This window comes from Salvelinus fontinalis, chromosome 13, assembly GCF_029448725.1.
Source record: "Salvelinus fontinalis isolate EN_2023a chromosome 13, ASM2944872v1, whole genome shotgun sequence".
Taxonomy (NCBI): Eukaryota; Metazoa; Chordata; class Actinopteri; order Salmoniformes; family Salmonidae; genus Salvelinus; species Salvelinus fontinalis.
Window position 1 is genome coordinate 53,170,979 of NC_074677.1, and position 24,858 is coordinate 53,195,836.

Here is a 24,858-nt window from a genome sequence, read left to right on the forward strand (position 1 = left end):
TACACGGCAGGACCTGGTCAATGACCTGAAGAGAGCTGGGACCACAGTCTCAAAGAAAACCATTAGTAACACACTACGCCGTCATGGATTAAAATCCTGCAGCGCACGCAAGGTCCCCCTGCTTAAGCCAGTGCATGTCCAGGCCTGTCTGAAGTTTGCCAATGACCATCTGGATGATCCAGAGGAGGAATGGGAGAAGGTCATGTGGTCTGATGAGACAAAAATAGAGCTTTTTGGTCTAACTCCACTCGCCGTGTTTGGAGGAAGAAGAAGTATGAGTACAACCCCAAGAACACCATCCCAACCGTGAAGCATGGAGGTGGAAACATCATTCTTTGGGGATGCTTTTCTGCAAAGGGGACAGGACGACTGCACCGTATTGAGGGGAGGATGGATGGGGCCATGTATCGCGAGATCTTGGCCAACAACCTCCTTCCCTCAGTAAGAGCATTGAAGATGGGTCGTGGCTGGGTCTTCCAGCATGACAACGACACGAAGCACACAGCCATGGCAACTAAGGAGTGGCTCCGTAAGAAGCATCTCAAGGTCCTGGAGTGGCCTAGCCAGTCTCCAGACCTGAACCCAATAGGAAATCTTTGGAGGGAGCTGAAACTCCATATTGCCCAGCGACAGCCCCGAAACCTGAAGGATCTGGAGAAGATCTGTAGGGAGGAGTGGGCCAAAATCCCTGCTGCAGTGTGTGCAAACCTAGTCAAGAACTACAGGAAACGTATGATCTCTGTAATTGCAAACAAAGGTTTCTGTACCAAATATTAAGTTCTGCTTTTCTGATGTATCAAATACTTATGTCATGCAATAAAATGCTAATTAATTACTTAAAAATCATACAATGTGATTTTCTGGATTTTTGTTTTAGATTCCGTCTCTCATAGTGGAAGTGTACCTATGATAAAAAATTACAGACCTCTACATGCTTTGTAAGTAGGAAAACCTGCAAAATCGGCAGTGTATCAAATACTTGTTCTCCCCACTGTATGTCAACTCACAAGATTGTTATCACATCAACTGGCTATTATCAAATCTGATTGGTCACATACACATATCTAGCAGATGTTATTGCGGGTGTAGCGAAATGCTTGTGTTCCTAGCTCCAACAGTGCAGTAGTATCTAACAATTCACAATACACAAATCTAAAAGTAAAAGAATGGAATTAAGAAATATATAAATATTAGGACGAGAAATGTCGGAGTGGCATTGACTAAAATACAGTTCAATAGAATACAGTATATACAGTCGGAAGTTTACATACACTTAGGTTGGAGTCATTAAAACTTGTTTTTCAACCACTCCACAAATTTCTTGTTAACAAACTCTAGTTTTGGCAAGTCGGTTAGGGCATCTACTTTGTGCATGACACAAGTACTTTTTCCAACAATTGTTTACAGACAGATTATATCACTTATAATTCACTGTATCACAATTCCAGTGGGTCAGAAGTTTACACACACTAAGTTGACTGTGCCTTTAAACAACTTGGAAAATTCCAGAAAATGATGTCATAGCTTTAGAAGCTTCTGATTGACTCAAACGATGTCAATTAGCCTATTGGAGGTGTACCTGTGGATGTATTTCAAGGCCTACCTTCAAACTCAGTACCTCTTTGCTTGACTTCATGGGAAAATCAAAAGAAATCAGCCAAGACCTCCTTGGGAGCAATTTCCAAACACCTGACGGTACCACGTTCATCTGTACAAACAATAGTACGCAAGTATAAACACCATGGGACCACGCAGCCGTCATACCGCTCAGGAAGGAGATGCATTCTGTCTCCTAGAGATGAACGTACTTGGTGCGAAAAGTGCAAATTAATCCCAGAACAATAGCAAAGGACCTTGTGAAGATGCTGGAGGAAACGGGCACAAAAGTATCTATATCCACAGTAAAACGAGTCCTATATCGATATAACCTGAAAGGCCGCTCAGCAAGGAAGAAGACACTGCTCCAAAACCGCCATAAAAAAGACAAAGATTGTACTTTTTGGAGAAATGGTCTGGTCTGATGAATCAAAAACAGAACTGTTTGGCCATAATGACCGTTGTTAAGTTTGAAGGAAAAAGGGGGAGGCTTGCAAGCCGAAGAACACCATCCTAATCGTGAAGCACGGGCGAGGCAGCATCATGTTGTGGGGGTGCTTTGCTGCAGGAGGGACTGGTGCACTTCACAAAATAGATGGCATCATGAGGGAGGAAAATTATGTGGATATATTGAAGCAACATCTCAAGACATCAGCCAGGAAATTAAAGCTTGGTCACAAATGGGTCTTCCAAATGGACAATGACCCCAAGCATACTTCCAAAGTTGTGGCAAAATGGCTTAAGGACAACAAAGTCAAGGTATTGGATTTGTCATCACAAAGCCCTGACCTCAATCCTATAGAATATTTGTGGGCAGAACTGAAAAAGCGTGTGCGAGCAAGGAGGCCTACAAACCTGACTCAGTTACACCAGCTCTGTCAGGAGGAATGTGCTACAATTCACCCAACTTATTGTGGGAAGCTTGTGGAAGGCTACCCGAAATGTTTGACCCAAGTTAATCAATTTAAAGGCAATGCTACCAAATACTAATTGAGTGTATGTAAACTTCTGACCCACTGGGAATGTGATGAAAGAAATAAAAGCTGAAATAAATCACTCTCTCTACTATTATTGACATTTCACATTCTTAAAATAAAGTGGTGATCCTAACAGACCTAAGAGAGGGAATTTTTACAAGGATTAAATGTCAGGAATTGTGAAAAACAGTTTAAATGTATTTGGCTAAGGTGTATGTAAACTTCCGAATTCAACTGTCCATATGAGATGAGTAAAGCACTATGTAAACGTTATTAAAGTGACTAGCGTTCCATTATTAAAGTGGCTAGTGAGTCGATGTCTATATATATACGGCGGAAGCCTCTAAGGTGCAGGGTTGAGTAACCGGGTGGTAGCCGGCTAGTGATGGCTATTTAACAGTCGGATGGCCTTGAGATAGAAGCTGTATTTCAGTCTCTCGGTCCCAGCTTTGATGCACCTGTACTGACCTCGCCTTCTGGATGATAGCGGGGTGAACAGGCCGAGGCTCGGGTGGTTGATGGCCTTCCTGTGACATCGGGTGCTGTAGGTGTCCTGGAGGGCAGGCAGTGTGCCCCGGTGATGCGTTTGGCAGACTGCACAACCCTCTGTAGAGCCCTGCAGTACCCGGCGGTGATACAGTTGGATGGGGATCGTCGCTGCACAGCTATTTTCAGGTCTCTCCAGAGATGTTCTATCGGATTCAAGTCCGGGCTCTGGCAGTGCCACTCAAGGTCATTCAGAGACTTGTCCCAAAGCCACTCCTGCGTTGTCTTGGCTGTTTGCTTAGGGTCGTTGTTGTGTTGGAAGGCGAACTTCGCTCCCAGTTTGAGGTCCTGAGCGCTCTGGAGCAGATTTTCATCAAGGATCTCTGTACTTTGCTCCGTTCATCTTTCCTTCAATCCTGTTAGTCTCCCAGTCCCTACCGCTGAAAAACATCCCCACAGCATGATGCTGCCACCACCATGTTTCACTGTAGGGATGGTGCCAGGTTTCCTCCAGACGTGACTCTTAGCATTAAGGCCAAAGTGTTCAATCTTGGTTTCATCAGACCAGAGAATCTTGTTTCTCAAGGTCTGTGTCCTTTAGGTGCCTTTTGGCAAACTCCAAGCAGGCTGTCATGTGCCTTTTACTGAGGAGTGGCTTCCGTCTGGCCACCCTACCATATAGGCCTGATTGGTGGAGTGCTGCAGAGATGATTTTCCTTCTGGAAGGTTCTCCCATCTTCACAGAGGAACACTGAAACTACGTCAGAGTTTCAGAGCATCGGGTTCTTGGTCACCTCCCTGACCAAGGACCTTCTCCCCCGATTTCTCAGTTTGGCCAGCTCTAAATCAAATCAAAATGTATTTGTCACATACACGTGTTTACCAGATGTTATTACGGGTATAGCGAAGTGCTTGTGTTTCTAGCTCCAACAGTGTAGTAATATCTAACAAGTAATATCTAACAATACACACAATCTAAAGAAAAGGAATGGAATTAAGAATATATAAATAAATATTTGGATGGTGTTTCCAAACTTCTTCCATTTAAGAATGATGGAGGCCACTGTGTTCTAGTGGACCTTCAATGGTGCAGACATTTTTGGTACCCTTTCCCAGATCTGTGCCTTGACACAATCCTGTCTTGGAGCTCTAAGGACAATTCCTTCAACAGCATGGCTTGGTTTTTGCTCTGAAAGGCACTGGTAACTGTGGGCCCTTATATATACAAATCATGTCTAATCAATTGAATTTACCACAGGTGGACTCCAATCAAGTTGTAGAAACATCTCAAGGATAATCAATGGAAACAGGATGCACCTGAACTCAATTTCGAGTCTCATAGAAAAGCGTCTGAATACTTGCAGTACCAGTCAAATGTTTAGATACACCTACTAATTCCAGGGTTTTTCTTTATTTTTACAATTTTCTACATTGTAGAATAATAGTGAAGACATCCAAATTGTGAAATAACACATATGGAATCATGTGGTAACCAAAAAAGTGTTCAAAATTGAAATATATTTTATATTTGACATTCTTCAAAGGAGAATTTGCCTTGATGAAATCCTTGCACACACTCTGTTGTTTTCATACAATTATTCTTAACTGTACCATGCTCGCCTGTCTTGCAGACACCGTATATTTTCCTACATTTACAAATCAGAAATGATTGTGTTAATCACTGCTAGAAGCTAGTCAGACAGACAGAAAGGACAGACAGACAAACAGGTAGACAGATATTTCTCACCAACATCAACCACTTTATGAAGCCAGTTCATCACTGAGGGGAAGGAAATGACAACACAGTAACTTCACAGTTAACCATGTGAACACCTGAGCAATGCCATCACCACTTCCATGATCACAACTCACCTTGGGTCGTCACTAGAACAAACACAAAATAAATACCATCAGTTTTTCCCAAAATATCTGAATAAATATTGTGTTCCGAATGCAGATTAATCCTTATATGCTTGCAATAATATTTTTTACTTACATCTCAAATGTTCATTTACAATGGCATCCTCTATTACTTTAGCTAAATAAGAAATAGTAAAAAATGTTTGTTTAATCCTAGAATTGAAGTGCACTAGAAGCTGGAATACTACAGACTAGATATGAATGAGTGTGTAATAGATGTGTGGAGTCTTTAATGAGTCTTTAATGATTGGTTAGGGCAATATGAACTCATCCTGTTGATCACTGTTTTGGGTACAGGAACAAATATTATGGGTCTTTGGATCTAGTTTTTACAATCACCACACAGTGTCACATGCAACTACACATGCAAGGAATCACCCAGAAAAGACAGTGGCGGGGGGGAGAGAAACAGAGAGGAAGAGGACAAAGGCAAGCAAGTAAAGTTATAACATATGACTCACCCAGGGCCTCTTGAATCTTCTTCACTCCTCTGGGTAATGAGATCCTATTTTTCTTGGTTTTATGTTTTCCATCTAAAAATATAAAACAGGGAGGTCCGGTCAACTGAGTCAGTCACTCAAGGTTCTCCTGTAGCCTACCCTGTAACACTGTTATCATAATCACATGACTATGTCCTGTGTGTTGTGCTGCATGTCGTGAGTTATGTCATACTCACCAGATTCAGTCAGCAACAGACACACCACCACAAGCATCACGATCAGCAATGACTTCATCCTAGTGCTGTGATTCTTTGCATACCTCCCGTCTTATTCTGGTGACTTATATTCCAGTTCTGTTCCTTTTCTCCTCCCAACAACCTCTACTTTAAAAAAATATATATATTTTTGTATAAAAAAATAGGCAAGTCAGTTAAGAACAAATTCTTATTTACAATGACAGCCTACCCCGGCCAAACCCAGATGATGCTGGGGAAATTGTGCGCCGTCCTATAGGACTCCCAACCACGGCCAGATGTGATACAGCCTGGATTCGAACCAAGGACTGTAGTGACACCTCTCACACTAAGATGCAGAGCCTTAGACTGCTGCGCCACTCAGGGGCCCCTCATCAATTCCCCTCATCAAACCCCCAAAGACAGAGGGATAACTATCAGTTTTCAGCTTTGTGTGTTTTGGTGAAATATGGTAATCACAGGTTAAAGCAGCCATCAGCCAATCATATGCTGTCATTACAGGTTGTAATCACCTCTTACAATGGGCGTGGCCCTATTTTGGGTTGCATACAGCAGACAACCAATTGAGGGAAAATGTTTTCTGCAAAAAGAAAAGGAAGACTGCACACCGCAATTGACTCTCCCCTTTCCTGTTGCCAGAATTATATTTTAATGTCCAGAACCAACTCAAAGTCTGTTTCGATCTTAAATGCAGAAAATGTTTCAAACAATAGGAGGTATAACCTGAGGCTTCTTCGATGAAGGAAAACTGTACCACTATAGTGTCAGAAATCAAGCCTCTTCCTCCAGACGTGCCGGTTTTAAAAGGAGAACATCCCGATTTGAGGCCTCGATTGGAAGACTGCACTGCACTGCACTGACTCAACTGACAGAATCTCTACCTGATATATGGTACCATAAAATCATAAGAAATGTCAGTCACTACTAGGGATTACGCAATAGGTGTACAGTAATTGCTGTGATAGAGTTGGGGGAAATGTCATCACCTACAAATATGCAAATTGAAATTGTACAACAAGCCACCCACATACGCACTTCACAGATTTTTTATAGATAAAAAAAAAAAGTTTTACAAAAACTAAAGTCAGCTGTCAAATGTTTATTTACATTGTATTGTACCAAAAGACATTTAGTCAAAGGTGAAAACGTATTTTAGTAAAGACAGACATTTACCAATGTAAGTATACAATAAAGTATAGTACAATACAGGTGAGCATAAAAACAAGGGTACACATGATCTAGAGCAGGCATGGAGGCTGGATTATGGGGGTGGCATCCTCTGCAGGGAGTTACAGGTATTCAGAAGAAACCAATAGGGTCATGGTGAGCTTTGGGAGTCTAGATTCCATGCAGCTCCAGGTTCCCGCCAGCGTGGGGTAGTGTTTTATGGACGAGCAGGTGCATAAATTCATCTCCACCAACATGGACCTATGAGAAAGGGAAGGATTAGGGCCTGATGAGTGATGCATAGGTGATAGAGAGACATGACTCTCAAGACTCTTATGTACTGAGTAAAGATCCATTTGTTTAGTGTTTACAAAGCTCTTCCAGTACATGTTTACACCCTATACATTTTTAACACAGCCCAATGCTTTGAAACCCATACAGGGGTTGTGAGGGTGTGGCAGGAGGTCACAGCTCTCACAGAGCTTGAAGATAAAATAATGACTCAATGTATTGCAGGGGTCTCCAACATGTTGATCGCGAGCTACCAGTAGCTCGCAGACCACTTATGAGTAGCTGGCCAAACAATTCTGAAAGTACTTGCAATTTTCAAGTGTTCCACCCAGGGCCTGGCGCCAGAACTTATCAATTGGACAGGCCTTTGATTTTCATAGGCGGCACGTTTTTTCACGGATCTCCAATGTGTGCACGCACAATTTTTGGAACTGGTGTAATAATAAAGGCAGCCTGTCAAGCTTACAATTTATTCTACCAGTTATGATTATGTTATTTGCGCATTTTCGTAGAACAGTATAATTTCAATAATAAAGTTTTAGTTTCTCAAAATCATTGTCACGTGGGGGGAACCGGCTGCAGAAGGCTATATCGGTCCGCTAATACAGGAATATTAAAGCCCCAGTGCACTACTTTTGTGAAAAATTATAAATTTTTCAAAATATATTTGTATTATTTTATATGGGATCATCAGATCATGATATTTTGCTCTATCATACCGAGGCTTGGTGAAGATCAAGGCCGGGAGTGTTGGAAAGATTTAAAAAAAAGACTTTGTTGACTTGTTTGAAATTAAGAACAATTGACTGAGAAGCTCAGCTTATTAGTGGTGTACGTGATGAGTTAAGACAATCAGACACTGCCAAATGGGAAAGTCATGCTCCCGGTTCAAGTATTTTGAATTATTTTATTTAGACTGGAGTTATTATATAATAATAAATAAATAACTTTAGGGCAATCCAGCACTGTGCACCCTCCAACCCTTTCCAGTTCGCAAGAGGCTGGAACCAGATATCTGTATATAATGTCGAGATGCTCATGTTCGCCCTAACAATGGGACTCTTTGTCCCAAAGGCGTGAAGGCAGGCGACAAGCTTAAGCCTGCATATTATTCCCATAGAAAGGCATTGGGATTACTCTGTACAGATTTGGTAAGAGTGAGTCCTCTCGCTTCGCCTCTTCCTCTCTGCTGAAATTTGGCTATATCACTGGAGAAAGGGACATAAATGTGTATATATATATATATTTTTTTATCCGGTCGGATAAACACTCCAAACAGCCGACCCGACTGCTCGGAGGCGTCCGCATGGTCCTAAAGAACACCATTGCCTTGTTTTGTATCACATTCCAATGATACAATTGGGGGGGACAAAAATGCTATTTCAATATGTCCCCGTCCCCGTCCCCAGTGAACGTTACACCCCTGCATGCCATAATCTTTAGTCTTTCTGTCACGGTCAAATAAATGATCAATATTTAAATAATTTATTTGGACAGGCAAGGAGGTATGGTAGGGTGGGCCAGGACCCCTAAGGCCAGCCCTATGGTTCCACTGTAAACTGTCATGAACATATCTCTCAAATATCAGACACTGCAAGCTTCCAGCTCTAACCAACTTAAGAAATATTTATATTATCCCAGCCCTGGTTAGCCACTATTGGCTTAAAAATCAAAACCTAACACAATATGTGCCAATTAATTTCCAACAATATTGCCCATTTCTGTCTGTGTGTTGTGGCCATTTGTCTATTACTCAGTGCATAGCCATAGCCAGTACTCATATGTGAAAGAGCCGTTAATTTGTCTCCCTGATGTGCATACTTTTCCTATTACATTTTGAGCTCCAGACATCGATTATCTGCAGATAAATTATAAAAACATCCTCTGACGATGGCAATTCCTCAGTGCAGGAACAATATAGTGAGACAAGAGCCTCATTCAGTATTAATATTTTTTGCAGGACGTCTAACAATTTGGTCAGGTAAAGATGTATTTGAACTCACATTTCACGATCTGACATCGTGGTAGACAACGGTTTAGGCTTTAAATTCAAGATTTTTTTTTATAGTTTTGGTACATTTCTAAGCGATGAGCAGTTTGGGAGACAAATTAACGGTTCTTTTAAGTGAACGGAGGCAAATGATCCCACTCACAATGACCATGAATGATGTCGCTCTTAATGCTGGTGATTCTCTGATCCACCTCTACGCAGACGACACCATTCTGTATACTTCTGGTCCTTCTTTGGACACTGTGTTAACAAACCTCCAGATGAGCTTCAATGCCATACAACACTCCTTCCGTGGCCTCCAACTGCTCTTAAATGCTAGTAAAACTAAATGCATGCACTTCAACCGATCGCTGCCCGCACCCGCCCGCTCGACTAGCATCACTACTCTGGACGGTTCTGACCTAGAATATGTGGTCAACTACAAATACCTAGGTGTCTGGTTAGACTGTAAACTCTCCTTCTAGACTCACATTAAGCATCTCCAATCCAAAATGAAATCTATAATCGGCTTCCTATTTCGCAACAAAGCCTCCTTCACTCATGCTGCTGAACATACCCTCGTAAAACTGACTATCCTACCGACCCTTGACTTCAGCGATGTAATTTACAAAATAGCCTCCAACACTCTACTCAGCAAATTGGATGCAGTCTATTACAGTGCCATCCGTTTTGTCACCAAAGCCCCATATACTACCCACCACTGCGACCTGTATGCTCTCGTTGGCTGGCCCTCGCTTCATATTCATCGCCAAACCCACTGGCTCTAGGTCATCTATAAGTCTTTGCTAGGTAAAGCCCTACCTTATCTCAGCTCACTGGTCACCATAGCAACACCCACCCGTAGCACAAGCTCCAGCAGGTATATTTCACTGGTCATCCTCAAAGACAACTCCTACTTTGGCCGCCTTTCCTTCCAGTTCTCTGCTGCCAATGACTGGAACGAATTGCAAAAATCACTGAAGCTGGAGACATATATCTCCCTCACTAACTTTAAGCATCAGCTGTCAGAGCAGCTTACCGATCACTGCACCTGTACATAGCCCATCTGTAAATAGCCCGCCCAACTACCTCATCCCCATATTGTTATTTATGTTTGCTCTTTTGCACCCCAGTATCTCTACTTGCACATCATCATCACATCTATCACTCCAGTGTTAATGCTAAATTGTAATTATTTTGCCACTATGGCCTATTTATTGCCTTACCTCCCTAATCTTACTACATTTTCACACACTGTATATAGATTTTTCTATTGTGTTATTGACTGTACATTTGTTTATTCCATGTGTAACTCTGTGTTGTTGTTTTTGTCGCACTGCTTTGCTTTATCTTGGCCAGGTCGCAGTTGTAAATGAGAACTTGTTCTCAACTGGCCTACCTGGTTAAATAAAGGTTAAATAAAATTAAAATCTTTCCCCAAACCCTTCTCAATTAAATGTTAACTACAAAGTAGGCTTACCTGGCAGACGTATATAATTTGTTTTGATTATTTGTTAATTGGAAACTTTGCCATGAAATTAGCATCAGCAGTACAGAACCATTGCTAGACCTGCATATGAGACAGTGCACTAGATAAGCAATTAAAGGGCCAGATGCGTGATTGAAAGGTAACTACATTCAAAAAATAAGATCTGTTTGTTTTCTTCCAGACCTAAAAAAAATTGTCTTCTGATGTGATTTAATCATTGACATCAACTCAGAACATTCAATTTAGTTGTTTCTCTGTGAACAAATATAATTTTGAGAATGAAAACCCTCAACTAATCTAAAACCAGGAAGAATAAAACTGAATAAAAAAAATCGCAGATTTTAATAGGGCCCACCTTCGTTTTTTATTAACCATTATTTTACCAGGTTTATTGACAGTAAACATAGTGTACTACTTTCTCTTGTACACTTAAGGACCCAGGGAAGAGTTTCAGGGGAGAGGAGAAGAGAAGAATGTGCATATTTGAAAGCTAAAAAAGATAAGTAGCTCACCTCATGCTAGAAAAGGTTGGAGATCCATGATGTAGTGGAACCCCGAGACATTTATTTTTGCAAAACATAGGCTAGAAATAATACAATAATTTTTTTATTCAAGAAGAGTGAAGAAGTTGGTCTCCACCACAACTTGTGTTGTGAATGTTTTGACAACGAAAACATCAAACTTCTTTCCAGCATGTGGCTTCATCTGGAAACATTTAAAAGACAATCAGGCAATGACTTAGTTGTTCCAGCAGCATTCCAAATGTACTCCATATAGCCTATGCACACCTATAGGTTTGACATTTGTTATTTACCCACAAATGGAATAACATGGTCGAGGTAATTATTGTGTGTCATCTTTGTTGAAAGATGACCATATTCAGTTGGACAGCTAGACTAAGCAGGCTAAATTAAGGAATTATGCTCACTTTATAGCAGATTTGCTGCACTTCAGGAGTGGCATCCTTCACGTTCATGGCTAAAAGGGATCCAGTTTATGTCAAATTAACGTTAAAAGTAGATTTTTGTTGCATTTTAGCTAACCCTTTTCCTAACATTAACCTAATTATTCTAACCTGCTACGTTAATTATCCTAACCTGCTGTGTAAATGTTCCTTACCGGCAACAAAACGTCAAACCTGAATTTAAATTGACAAAATCTGGATCCTTTCTAGTCATGATCTTCACCTCGAAGGCACCGCTACACATCATCATGATTAGTTACAGCTGAAAAAACCTACGAAAGATTTCACAAATTAATTTTTACTTTCTTGTTTATATTGTCACGATCACATGACTCGAGTCATGCTTTTTGAAATGTACCATTATATTTATGAAGTGGATAAACTGCCTCTGTTTAAATCTACAAGCTGTTAGTATTCACACAATGAAATTGACATTCAACTGATGAGAAAAAGCAGATCCACTGAGCAGTGATCGTCCATTCTAATTAAGCAATAAGGCCGGAGGAGGTATGGTATATAACCGATAGGGCTGTTCTTACGCAAGACGCAACGCAGAGTGCCTGGACACAGCCCTTATCCTTGGTATATTGGCCAAATATTACAAACCCCCAAGGAACCCTATTGCTATTTTAAACTGGTTACCAACGTAATTAGAGCAGTAAAACTAAAATGTTTTGTCAAACCCGTGGTATACATTCTGATATGCCAGAATTCAGGGCTCAAACCACCCAGTTTATCGTAGCACTTAGAAGATATATCTTATATTCGTGGATTCGTTTACCCAATATATTTTTGAAGGTTTTTGATTACGGAAAATTCAAATTAATCGTAAATATTCATGAAAGACATCAGGTAGAAGTAAACTAATCCATAAATACAAATAAAATTCGACATACATCGTAAATGACCACGTTTTCATGAATTTTATAAACTTGACGCCAGTTCAAAAACAGTAGAGGATTTGAACAAGGAAATAGGCGGGACTTTCATAGCGTATTGCGCTTACTGGTGCTGACCCCACATCTTCATATCTTTGTTGTTTTGAGTAGAAATGTCTGTCTGGTCATGGACAATGCCTGGAGAAAGAGTTGACTGCATCATAGCAAATAGCCATGTCCATTGTAAAAGCTGCGGCTTCAGAGCGGTTTCTTTTAGTTGATTCACTTCTTTACACAAAATGAGATACTAGATGTGGTTGTTTATCCCATGGGGGTGGGGGGGATCTAACAGGTAAGCAGTATCATTTAGAACCAACCCATAAACCCATCTTCATACAGATTATTTAACCCCTAATAAACTTGATTATCAGACACCTGAAATATGATGCAGTGCCAGCAAGGCCTTCAGAGTTAGATTGCACTAGATCTGGTACCACAGACTCATGACCACAACATACTTCCTTTACCCAAACACACATCTACTTATGCCAGTGGCCAGGGAGAGGCATTAGTCCCCTGAGGAGAAATACAACTTGTAAAGACTGGTGGTATATTTGTACTCTGGCTTTGACAGTTCCTTCCTCTGTGATCATTTTTGTTTTTATATTTATTTCATCATCATGAACTTTGTTGTATAATTCAGTGTAACTAGAATTCTATAGGAGGCCAATTATTGTTTTGTACACATTTGTAAATAAAGTGTGTAAACACTTAACAAACAAAAGGAGGAATCAGAACTGTGTTATGGATGTACTTGCAAGGAGTAGGATAACGTTTACAATAGAATGATGGTACACCAAGGTTACTTTTAGAGCTGGGTTTACATGACATTTGATCAACACAGACTTCTAAAGCAGCTAACATCACATCTTAGGATCAGAGGTATTAAATACCCAACATATTCTAGTCATCTGAAGAGTAGAATGACTGACAAACGGAAAAAGCACTAGACAGTATTTCATTGGAGCAAGTCAGTGAAGTTAAAAACTAACAGAGCTTACAGCTACGCTGGGCTTCACTAGGCAATTCAGATGCAAGTTAAGGCGGAGCCTGAAGCTAATGGGCCAATGGAGCTAAAGGTGGTTCATGGTTGCCACAGTTGCCATGGGTCTACCGATCGAGTAGCAATGCCATGCAGACTGATCAAGGGAGCATGTTTAGAAAGTAAAAAACATGGATGAAATTACACAGCAGGACACTCATCTGCAGAAAGAGAGAAATAAGGTTGATAATTATGTCTGAAACATTCCACACTTCTATCAAGAAATATTGTGCAACTTAAACACACTTCACAAATGGGCTGTACCGTTTTTGGGGAGGATAGCCTGGTGTCCAGGGAGAACTGCCTAAACTTCTGCAGCATGTCAGGGCTCAGGTCTGTCCCACGGTACAATACATGGCAGACTAAATATACTGTGAAGGATGCAATATTTGGTAATATAAGATTTCTAACAAAGGATGGGGAAAGGAATAGTGAAACAATGAGACTCAGTCATAGGATTTTGCAGAGGAGTGGAAAGGATCGTACCATACAGGTTGGTGAGCACAGCTGAAACACCCTTGGTCTTGGTGTGAATAAGAGCAAACTCGTCATACTTAACGTCAACGACACGCATGTCATTTTCATTACTTCAGCCTAGAGGGGACGAGAGGGAGTTGAATTGACAATATCACACATAGGCCCATTAGTGCACTGTGTGTGTATGTGTTTATAGGTTCTAGACTTACGCTCGCTCTTGAAGATTAATTTCCCCACAAGGTTTGTCTTCTTGGCCAGGTGGTTCATTCTCCAGCAGGAGCCATCAGCGCTACAGAGACAATACAGTTCATACAGAATCAGCACAATGTCTCTCTCTTTCTCTCTCTCTCTTACTTCCGGCTAGAATATGCCATTTCCTGGTCTCCGTCAGCAGTTGGTGTCAGCATGGCGTTGCCCATCTTCATGCTGGCCTTGTGGTTGATGGGCATTAGTGGCAAATCCAATCACATAACACTTTCCTCCCACCTGCAAAAAACATCCCTGATTAGATTACATCACCTCCTTATTCCTGTCTGCAGGAGTCACAGAAAGTTTAAACCTTAAATCTGTGAGAGCTGATACTGAAATATTCCTGAATCATTCATGAAGGAACATCTGAATAACTCTTGTCTCAATATGAACACCCGACAATGTGTCACTAGAATTCCCACATTTCGTTCATCCCTTCCATTTGAATCTTGTTTTCATCACAGGTTTCTTTCTGTATTCTTTCTCCTAATGTTTCTTTTTTCTCCATAACAATCCCTAGTTTGTTCCTCGTCATTTGATTTTCAATGTAACGCTGATTTCTGATCCCTCTCTTCATTTTCTCTCTTACCCCCTGTAGATTGAAGTCTCCTTGGGGCATGACCTCAGCGGTGACAACCAAGGAGCAGAGCAGTGCTCCTAGTGCGCTCAGCAGCATGATCGTCATGGCTACAGCAGAGCAGGGTCGGTATCAAGAATTATAAAGGACAAAACAGGAGATCTGCTTTTCTTTGCCACATCTCACTCCTATATATACTGTAGAGTATGGGTTTACATAAACACCCCCTCCCATACACACAAGCTGCTACCTGCTACCATATCTATCCCCCGCCCCTTAGACACACACACACACACACACACTAGTTATACAATACCCATGGAGATGGGGCTTATGGGGTCACTCCTCCCTCTGTAGAACACTGGAAGTGAACTTATCCACAAAAAGGTAAACCATGAACTGAATTTTGAGATGATGAGAGCATTCATCAAAGTGCAAGTACATAATACACATTTAATCTCAAATAAATTGAAATAACTTTAGAAAACATATAATGAATTGTCTTGGTGATTGTCTGCATGCTATGAGTGTGTACAGTACCAGTCAAAAGTTTGGACACATCTACTCATTCAAGGGTTTTTCTTTATTTTTACTATTTTCTACATTGTAGAACAATAGTGAAGACATCAAAACTATGAAATAACACATATAGAATCATGTAGTAGCCAAAAAAGTATTAAACAAATCAAAATATATGTTATATTTTAGATTCTCCAAAGTAGCCACTGTTTGCCTTGATGAAAGCTTTGCACACTCTTGGCATTCTCTCAACCAGCTTTACCTGGAATGCTTTTCCAACAGTTTTGAAGGAGTTCCCACATATGCTGAGCATTTATTGGCTGCTTTTCCTTCAATCTTTTTTTTTTTTTTTTCACCTTTATTTAACCAGGTAGGCTAGTTGAGAACAAGTTCTCATTTGCAACTGCGACCTGGCCAAGATAAAGCATAGCAGTGTGAACAGACAACACAGAGTTACACATGGAGTAAACAATAAACAAGTCAATAACATGGTAGAAAAAAAGAGAATCTATATACAATGTGTGCAAAAGGCATGAGGTAGGCAATAAATCGAATAATTACAATTTAGCAGATTAACACTGGAGTGATAAATCATCAGATGATCATGTGCAAGAAGAGATACTGGTGTGCAAAAGAGCAGAAAAGTAAATAAATAAAAGCAGTATGGGGGGTGAGGTAGGTAAATTGGGTGGGTAGTTTACAGATGGACTATGTACAGCTGCAGCGATCGGTTAGCTGCTCGGATAGCAGATTTTTAAAGTTGTTGAGGGAGATAAAAGTCTCCAACTTCAGAGATTTTTGCAATTCGTTCCAGTCGCAGGCAGCAGAGAACTGGAAGGAAAGGCGTCCAAATGAGGTTTTAGCTTTAGGGATGATCAGTGAGATACACCTGCTGGAGCGCGTGCTGCGGGTGGGTGTAGCCATCGTGACCAGTGAACTGAGATAAGGCGGCACTTTACCTAGCATAGCCTTGTAGATGACCTGGAGCCAGTGGGTCTGACGACGAACATGTAGCGAGGGCCAGCCGACTAGGGCATACAGGTCGCAGTGGTGGGTCGTATAAGGTGCTTTAGTAACAAAACGAATGGCACTGTGATAAACTGCATCCAGTTTGCTGAGTAGAGTGTTGGAAGCTATTTTGTAGATGACATCGCCGAAGTCGAGGATCGGTAGGATAGTCAGTTTTACTAGGGTAAGTTTGGCGGCGTGAGTGAAGGAGGCTTTGTTGCGGAATAGAAAGCCGATTCTTGATTTGATTTTGGATTGGAGATGTTTGATATGAGTCTGGAAGGAGAGTTTGCAGTCTAGCCAGACACCTAGGTACTTATAGATGTCCACATATTCTAGGTCGGAACCGTCCAGGGTGGTGATGCTAGTCGGGCGTGCGGGTGCAGGCAGCGAACGGTTGAAAAGCATGCATTTGGTTTTACTAGCGTTTAAGAGCAGTTGGAGGCCACGGAAGGAGTGTTGTATGGCATTGAAGCTCGTTTGGAGGTTAGATAGCACAGTGTCCAAGGAAGGGCCGGAAGTATATAGAATGGTGTCGTCTGCGTAGAGGTGGATCAGGGAATCGCCCGCAGCAAGAGCAACATCATTGATGTATACAGAGAAAAGAGTCGGCCCGAGAATTGAACCCTGTGGTACCCCCATAGAGACTGCCAGAGGACCGGACAACATGCCCTCCGATTTGACACACTGAACTCTGTCTGCAAAGTAGTTGGTGAACCAGGCAAGGCAGTCATTAGAAAAACCGAGGCTACTGAGTCTGCCGATAAGAATATGGTGATTGACAGAGTCGAAAGCCTTGGCCAGGTCGATGAAGACGGCTGCACAGTAATGTCTTTTATCGATGGCGGTTATGATGTCGTTTAGTACCTTGAGCGTGGCTGAGGTGCACCCGTGACCGGCTCGGAAACCGGATTGCACAGCGGAGAAGGTACGGTGGGATTCGAGATGGTCAGTGATCTGTTTGTTGACTTGGCTTTCGAAGACCTTAGATAGGCAGGGCAGGATGGATATAGGTCTGTAACAGTTTGGGTCCAGGGTGTCTCCCCCTTTGAAGAGGGGGATGACCGCGGCAGCTTTCCAATCCTTGGGGATCTCAGATGATACGAAGGAGAGGTTGAACAGGCTGGTAATAGGGGGTGCGACAATGGCGGCGGACAGTTTCAGAAATAGGGGGTCCAGATTGTCAAGCCCAGCTGATTTGTATGGGTCCAGGTTTTCCAGCTCTTTCAGAACATCTGCTATCTGGATTTGGGTAAAGGAGAAGCTGGGGAGGCTTGGGCGAGTAGCAGCGGGGGGGGCGGGGCTGTTGGCCAAGGTTGGAGTCGCCAGGAGGAAGGCATGGCCAGCCATTGAGAAATGCTTGTTGAAGTCTTCGATTATCACGGATTTATCGGTGGTGACCGTGTTACCTAGCCTCAGTGCAGTGGGCAGCTGGGAGGAGGTGCTCTTGTTCTCCATGGACTTTACAGTATCCCAGAACTTTTTGGAGTTAGAGCTACAGGATGCGAATTTCTGCTTGAAAAAGCTGGCCTTTGCTTTCCTGACTGACTGCGTGTATTGGTTCCTGACTTCCCTGAACAGTTGCATATCGCGGGGGCTCTTCGATGCTATTGCAGTTCGCCACAGGATGTTTTTGTGCTGGTCGAGGGCAGTCAGGTCTGGAGTGAACCAAGGGCTATATCTGTTCTTGGTTCTGCATTTTTTGAACGGAGCATGCTTGTCTAATATGGTGAGGAAGTAACATTTAAAGAATGACCAGGCATCCTCAACTGACGGGATGAGGTCAATATCCTTCCAGGGTACCCGGGCCAGGTCGATTAGAAAGGCCTGCTCGCAGAAGTGTTTTAGGGAGCGTTTGACAGTGATGAGGGGTGGTCGTTTGACCGCGGACCCGTGGCGGATACAGGCAATGAGGCAGTGATCGCTGAGATCTTGATTGAAGACAGCAGAGGTGTATTTGGAGGGCAGGTTGGTCAGGATAATGTCTATTAGGGTGCCCATGTTTACGGATTTAGGGTTGTACCTGGTGGGTTCCTTGATGATTTGTGTGAGATTGAGGGCATCAAGCTTGGATTGTAGGACTGCCGGGGTGTTAAGCATATCCCAGTTTAGGTCACCTAACAGAACAAACTCTGAAGCTAGATGGGGAGCGATCAATTCACAGATGGTGTCCAGGGCACAGCTGGGAGCTGAGGGGGGTCGGTAGCAGGCGGCAACAGTGAGAGACTTATTTCTGGAGAGATTAATTTTTAAAATTAGAAGTTCGAACTGTTTGGGCATAGACCTGGAAAGTATGACAGAACTTTGCAGGCTATCTCTGCAGTAGATTGCAACTCCTCCCCCTTTGGCAGTTCTATCTTGACGGAAAGTGTTATAGTTGGGTATGGAAATCTCAGAATTTTTGGTGGCCTTCCTAAGCCAGGATTCGGACACGGCAAGGACATCAGGATTGGCAGAGTGTGCTAAAGCGGTGAGTAAGGCAAACTTAGGGAGGAGGCTTCTGATGTTGACATGCATGAGGCCAAGGCTTTTTCGATCGCAGAAGTCAACAAATGAGGGTGACTGGGGACATGCAGGGCCTGGGTTTACCTCCACATCACCCGAGGAACAGAGGAGTAGTAGGATGAGGGTGCGGCTAAAGGCTATCAAAACTGGTCGCCTAGAGCGTTGGGGACAAAGAATAAAAGGAGCAGATTTATGGGCGTGGTAGAATAGATTCTGGGCATAATGTGTAGACAGGGGTATGGAGGGGCGCGGGTACAGCGGAGGCAAGCCCAGGCACTGGGTGATGATAAGAGAGGTTGTATCTCTGGACATGCTGGTCTCAATGGGTGAGGTCACCGCATGTGTGGGGGGTGGGACAAAGGGGGTATCAGAGGTACGGAGAGTGGAATCTGCGGTCCAACTCATCCCAAACCATCTCAATTGGGTTGAGGTTGGGTGGTTGTGGAGGCCAGGTTATCTGATGCAGCACTCCATCACTCTCCTTCTTGGTCAAATTGCCCTTACACAGCCTGGAGGTGTGTTTTGGTCATTGACCTTTGAAGACTCTCAAACAAAAAATATATATTTTGACACTTTTTTGGTTACTACATAATTATATATGTGTTATTCAATAGTTTTGATGTCTTCACTATTATTCTACAATGTAGAAAATAGTACAAATAATGAAAAACCCTTGAATGAGCAGTTGTGTCCAAACATTTGACTGGTACTGTATGTAATATGTTTGTGCATGTGAAGTGGGCTGAAAGCTCTTGTAAGGATCAGCCCATCAATTTAGAAAAGAAAATAACAGGAGCAAAAAAAGACGGACAGTGATAAACAAAAGCAGAATCTGTTCCTCGAATTTGCTTTCTGTGGGCAGGAACTAGTGAATCAAATCTAACTGTCAGCACTTTAGATAGTAAACAGAGCTCCACCTAAGCACCAAAGCATCTCGCTTTGTGTGTGTGTGTGTGTGTGGGGTTTAATGTGAAATTTAACTATCAGTGTAAAACCTTGCTTGAAAAGGAAGACCAATCCTTCATGTAATCATATCATCTCAGTTCAACACAATTTTAAAGGTATAGTCAACTAAAAATACAACCTACCAGGATTTTCCACATACCTTTTGAGTCATATATCCATATATTATACTGTTTCATGCAAGTAATCCTTACATAAGTTCTAAGAAACTGTTTGCCAGTTGGTTATTTTCCACTCTTTTGGCAGTTGGAGGCGAAAGACATACTGTGATGAAACACCTGAAACAAGTGTGGGCAAGTCTTTGTGTCACAGACACACCTACAGCTCACAAAAACTTTCCCACCATCTTACCAGTTGAAACAGTGGTCTCGAAACATATCATTATTCAATCCAATACTAAGAAATCAAACCAAGAAATGTTCTCAGCATGTAATGACAATATTTGTGTGCTTACTTCAGGTGTGTAAATACAATCAAACCATGATTGAGAGGCTAAAATAGTTTATGGGAACATTATTTAATTGAACAAAAAATGTAATTCACATCATTCCAAATAATAAAACCACAAACGATTGTAGTCTATTGACTGAACAACCATGCATGCAAGTTTAGGTATTACTGTGTTATGTTCTATGGTATAGATGAACTGGTATGTACTATGAGCAAGAAATCTGACAGTTATCAATTGTGCTGGATCACTATAAGATGCCTCTATGTTCATTCTGACAGATGGCAGATTCAGCTTGTGGATTGAACTGGGGAAGTTTCAAGATGTGTAAGTCTTTTCACACCAGCTTTGCTCCCAGCTGTCCCGTAGAAAATGTTCATGAGAAAGGTGACCTCTGCTGTCCATCTACAGTATTGACACTGTGTTCTTGAAGTGGAGAGAGGACAGACGAGAGTACAAGTCTTTGTATGATTGGATTAGATGATAGAAGGTAGAACATCGATGACCCAAGTTGCACTAAATAGGAGGCTACTCACTCATATAGTCTTTGGTACTCACCATTACTGTCAAGTCTAGCTTCAAGTCCCTCATACATAGCTGACTGTGAGGGTAAAGGACAAAAAAAATGAGGGAAACAATGCAGACAATCCTCCACTCTAAGGTGTTCATATAGAATGAACAAGATGTGTAGTTGACAGTAGGTTTATGTTGTTTTCATACAGTTCTTCTTAACTGTACCACGCTCACCTGTCTTGCAGACACCGTTAGCAATGCCTTTTCCTAAATTGAGAAATCAAATCAGAAATCATTGTGTTAATCACTGATAGATGCCAACCGGACAGACAGACAGAAAGGACAGACAGACAGCTATTGCTCACCAACGTCAACCACTTTATGAAGCCAGTTCATCACTGAGGGGAAGGAAATGACAACACAGTAACTACACATTCAACCATGTGAACACCTGAGCAATGGCATCATCACTTCCATGATCACAACTCACCTTGGGTCGTCACTAGAACAAACACAAAATAAATACCATCAGTTTTGTCAAAAATATCAAAATAAATATTGTATTAATAATGCAGAATAATCACTATATGCGTGAAACAATATTATTTTTTACTTACATCTCAAATGTTCATATACAATGGCATCCTCTGTTACTTTAGCTAAATAAGAAATAGTAAATTGTTTTTGTTTAATCCTAGAATTGAAATGCACTAGAAGCTGGAATACTTCAGACTAGATATGAATGAGTGTGTAATAGATGTGTGGAGTCTTTAATGAGTCTTTAATGATTGGTTAGGGCAATATGAACTCATCCTGTTGATCACTGTTTTGGGTACAGAAACAAATATGTGTTGTACTTACCCAGATCTTTGGATCCAGTTTTCCATTTCAAAGTATTTACAATTCGATTAGGGTCTGCAACAGACACAGCCAACCACCTCATGAATGAATGAATGGCCACAACACTTACAGTATTAAACACGTGGACATGAAACATTTTTAAATCAAAGCTCTCAATTCTCAATAAAGTTACAATCACCACACAGTGTTACATGCAATTACACGTGCAAGGAATCACCCAGAAAAGACAGTGGCGGAGGGGAGAGAAACAGAGAGGAAGAGGACAAAGGCAAGCAAGTAAAGTTATAACATATGACTCACCCAGGGCCTCTTGAATCTTCCTAACTCCTCTGGGTAATGAGATCCTATTTTTCTTGGATTTACGTTTTCCATCTAAAAGTATAAAACAGGGAGGTCCTGTCAACTGAGTCAGTCACTCAAGGTTCTCCTGTAGCCTACCCTGTAACACTGTTATCATAATCACATGACTATGTCCTGTGTGTCGTGCTGCATGTCGTGAGTTATGTCATACTCACCAGATTCAGTCAGCAACAGACACACCACGATCACGATCAGCAATGACTTCATCCTAGTGCTGTGATTCTTTGCATACATCCAGTCTTATTCTGGTGACTTATATTCCAGTTCTGTTCCTTTTCTCCTCCCCTCCACCTCCACTTTTTATTCCCCTCATCAAACCCCCAAAGACAGAGGGATAACTATCAGTTTTCAGCTTTGTGTGTTTTGGTGAAATATGGTAATCACAGGTTAAAGCAGCCATCAGCCAATCATATGCTGTCATTACAGGTTGTAATCACCTCTTACAATGGGTGGGGCCCTCTTTTGGATTGCATACAGCAGACACCCAATTGAGGGAAAATGTTTTCTGCAAAAAGAAAAGGAAGACTGCACACCACAATTGACTCTCCCCTTTCCTGTTGCCAGAATTATATTTTGATGTCCAGAACCAACTCAGTCATTGCATGTGTGTCTGTTTTGATCTGTTTAACTGACATAATCCCTACCTGATGTGGTACCACGCAATCATGAGAAACATGTCAGTCACTACTAGGGATTATGGAATAGGTGTATAGTAATTGCTGTGATAGAGACATTTTATAACTTCCAAAACACAGAAATGATAGAACAAGCACTTCACTGAGTGTTTTTTAGTTTTACAAAAAGAAAAGTCAGCTGTCAAATGTTTTTTTTACATTGTAGTCCAAATACATTTAGTCAAAAGGCGTCGATGGCTTTTAGTAAAGACAGACATTTACCCATGTAAGTATACAATACAGTATAGTACAATACAGGTGAGCATAAAAACAAGGGTACACATTATCTAGAGCAGGCATGGAGGCTGGAGTATGGGAGTGACATCCTCTGCAGGGAGTTACAGGTATTCAGAAGAAACCAATAGAGTCATTGTGAGCTTTTGGAGTCTGTACTCTATGAAGCTCAAGTTTCCCGCCAGCGTGGGGTAGTGTTTTATGGACACGCAGGTGCATAAATTCATCTCCACCAACATGGACCTATGAGAAAGGGAAGGATTAAGGCCTGATGAGTGACGCATAGGTGATAGAGAGACGGGATTCTCAAGGCTGATATGTACTGAGTAATGACCAATTTAGTGTTTACAAAGCTTGTACAGTACATGTTCACGCCCTATACATTTGTGACGCAGTTCAATGCTTCGAAACCCATACAGGGGGTGTGGCAGGGAGTCACAGCTCTCACAGCGCTTGAAAACAAAATGACTCCCCCCTGGAGTTCAGGCTTTCCCAAACTCGGTACACATTTTGGTTTATGATTTAAACTATGATTAGTTCATTATTTGAACCAGCTGTATAGTGTTTGGGCAAAAACCAAAACGTGCACCGAGTTTGGGAAACAATGCTGTAATGGAACAGAGACATTTATTTTTTCTAAACATAGGCTAGAAAGTAGAAAGAAAACGATTTTAAAATTGGAGAAGTTGGTCCCAGCTACAACTTGGGTTGTGAATGTTTTGGCGGTGATAACATCAAACTTCTTTCCAGGTTTCTCTCTGCATGTGGCTTCATCTAGAAACATGTAAAAGACAAATCGGGCAGCATTCCAAATGTATTCTATGTAGCCTGTGCACACGCACACCTTGAGTCCTATAGGTTTGGAATGGAATAACACTGTCAAGGTAATTATTCAATAACCGTTAAGGTTGATGATTAAACCTTCATCAAGCTTGCATGAGTGTTCTATGTTGAAAGAAGAGTATATTCAGTTGGGACAGTTAGACTACACAGGCTAAATGAAGTAATTATGCTCACCTTATCGCATATTTGCTGCACTTCGGGTGTGGCATCGCTCACCTGGGAAACAGCGCCACACATCATGAATAGTTGAAGTTGGAACGTTAGTTACAGCTTAAAATACCTACTAAAGATTACGCGAATTAATTTTCACGTCCTTGTTTATATTGTCACATCACATGACTCGAGTCATGTTTTTTTTTTTTTAAAGGTACCATTATAAGTGGAGAAATGGCTGCTCTATAAAGCCTATAATCAACACAAAAAAACATAGGGTACTTAAGCAATCTAACATTTGCAGCCAATACATGTTTAAATCATATATTTTGTCATTGAGGGTATATAACCAGAAAGGTGCTCTTTTGTTGATGAAAAAAATCAGCATCTCTGCTTTGGAAAAAAGGTACTTGTCACGGTTCTCTAAAGTAGAACCCAGAAGCAGACCAGGACAAGGAGAGTAAGACGAAGGTGAGTATTTATTTACAAGTTTAAATGTAGTGATAGAAAAATCCAAGTAGCGGAGCGGGCAGCGGAGGTGAGTTGATGGAATTGAGTAAGCAGATCCAAGGAAGTAACTGAAGTCACCGACGACCAGGTAGGGATGGGATGAGTGTTCCGGGTGAATGACTGTAGACAGAAAAAACGAAGGTAAGTTCAAGGCAAGCAAGACGTACAAAACAACAAAACAAACTCTATCAAACTGGAGGCTGATAAGCTGGCACAACATACTGTTCATTGCTAACGATCCGGCAGGGAATGGATGTCAGGTCAGCGCTTATGAAGTGGAGGGGTGATGATCAGGACCAGGTGTGCAGATAGCTGATGGGATACAGGTGCGGGTACTCAGAGATCCTCCAACTAGCTACGTCGCCCGGCAACCAGACAGGGTGCGTTCCAGGACACCGGAAAAAACACTC

At 41.7% G+C, this 24,858-nt stretch overlaps 1 long non-coding RNA gene and 1 pseudogene across 2 annotated transcripts; both read right to left on the reverse strand.

Moving 5' to 3' along the window:
- Positions 1 to 20,633: 20,633 nt before the first annotated feature.
- Positions 20,634 to 22,346, reverse strand: LOC129869019 (uncharacterized). 2 transcript variants are annotated; one of them, XR_008761845.1, is made up of 8 exons: positions 22,190 to 22,346; positions 21,975 to 22,046; positions 21,675 to 21,728; positions 21,431 to 21,472; positions 21,179 to 21,315; positions 21,048 to 21,080; positions 20,859 to 20,901; positions 20,634 to 20,726 (listed from the first exon to the last, which is right to left on the reverse strand). It is a non-coding gene; the product is annotated as an uncharacterized LOC129869019 (long non-coding RNA). The 2 variants fall into 2 exon arrangements; XR_008761844.1 differs by lacking the exon at positions 22,190 to 22,346 and having other exon boundaries at positions 21,975 to 22,147.
- A 710-nt stretch (positions 22,347 to 23,056) lies between these two features.
- LOC129867875 (cystatin-B-like) lies at positions 23,057 to 24,090 on the reverse strand (annotated as a pseudogene).
- Between the last annotated feature and the right edge of the window lie 768 nt (positions 24,091 to 24,858).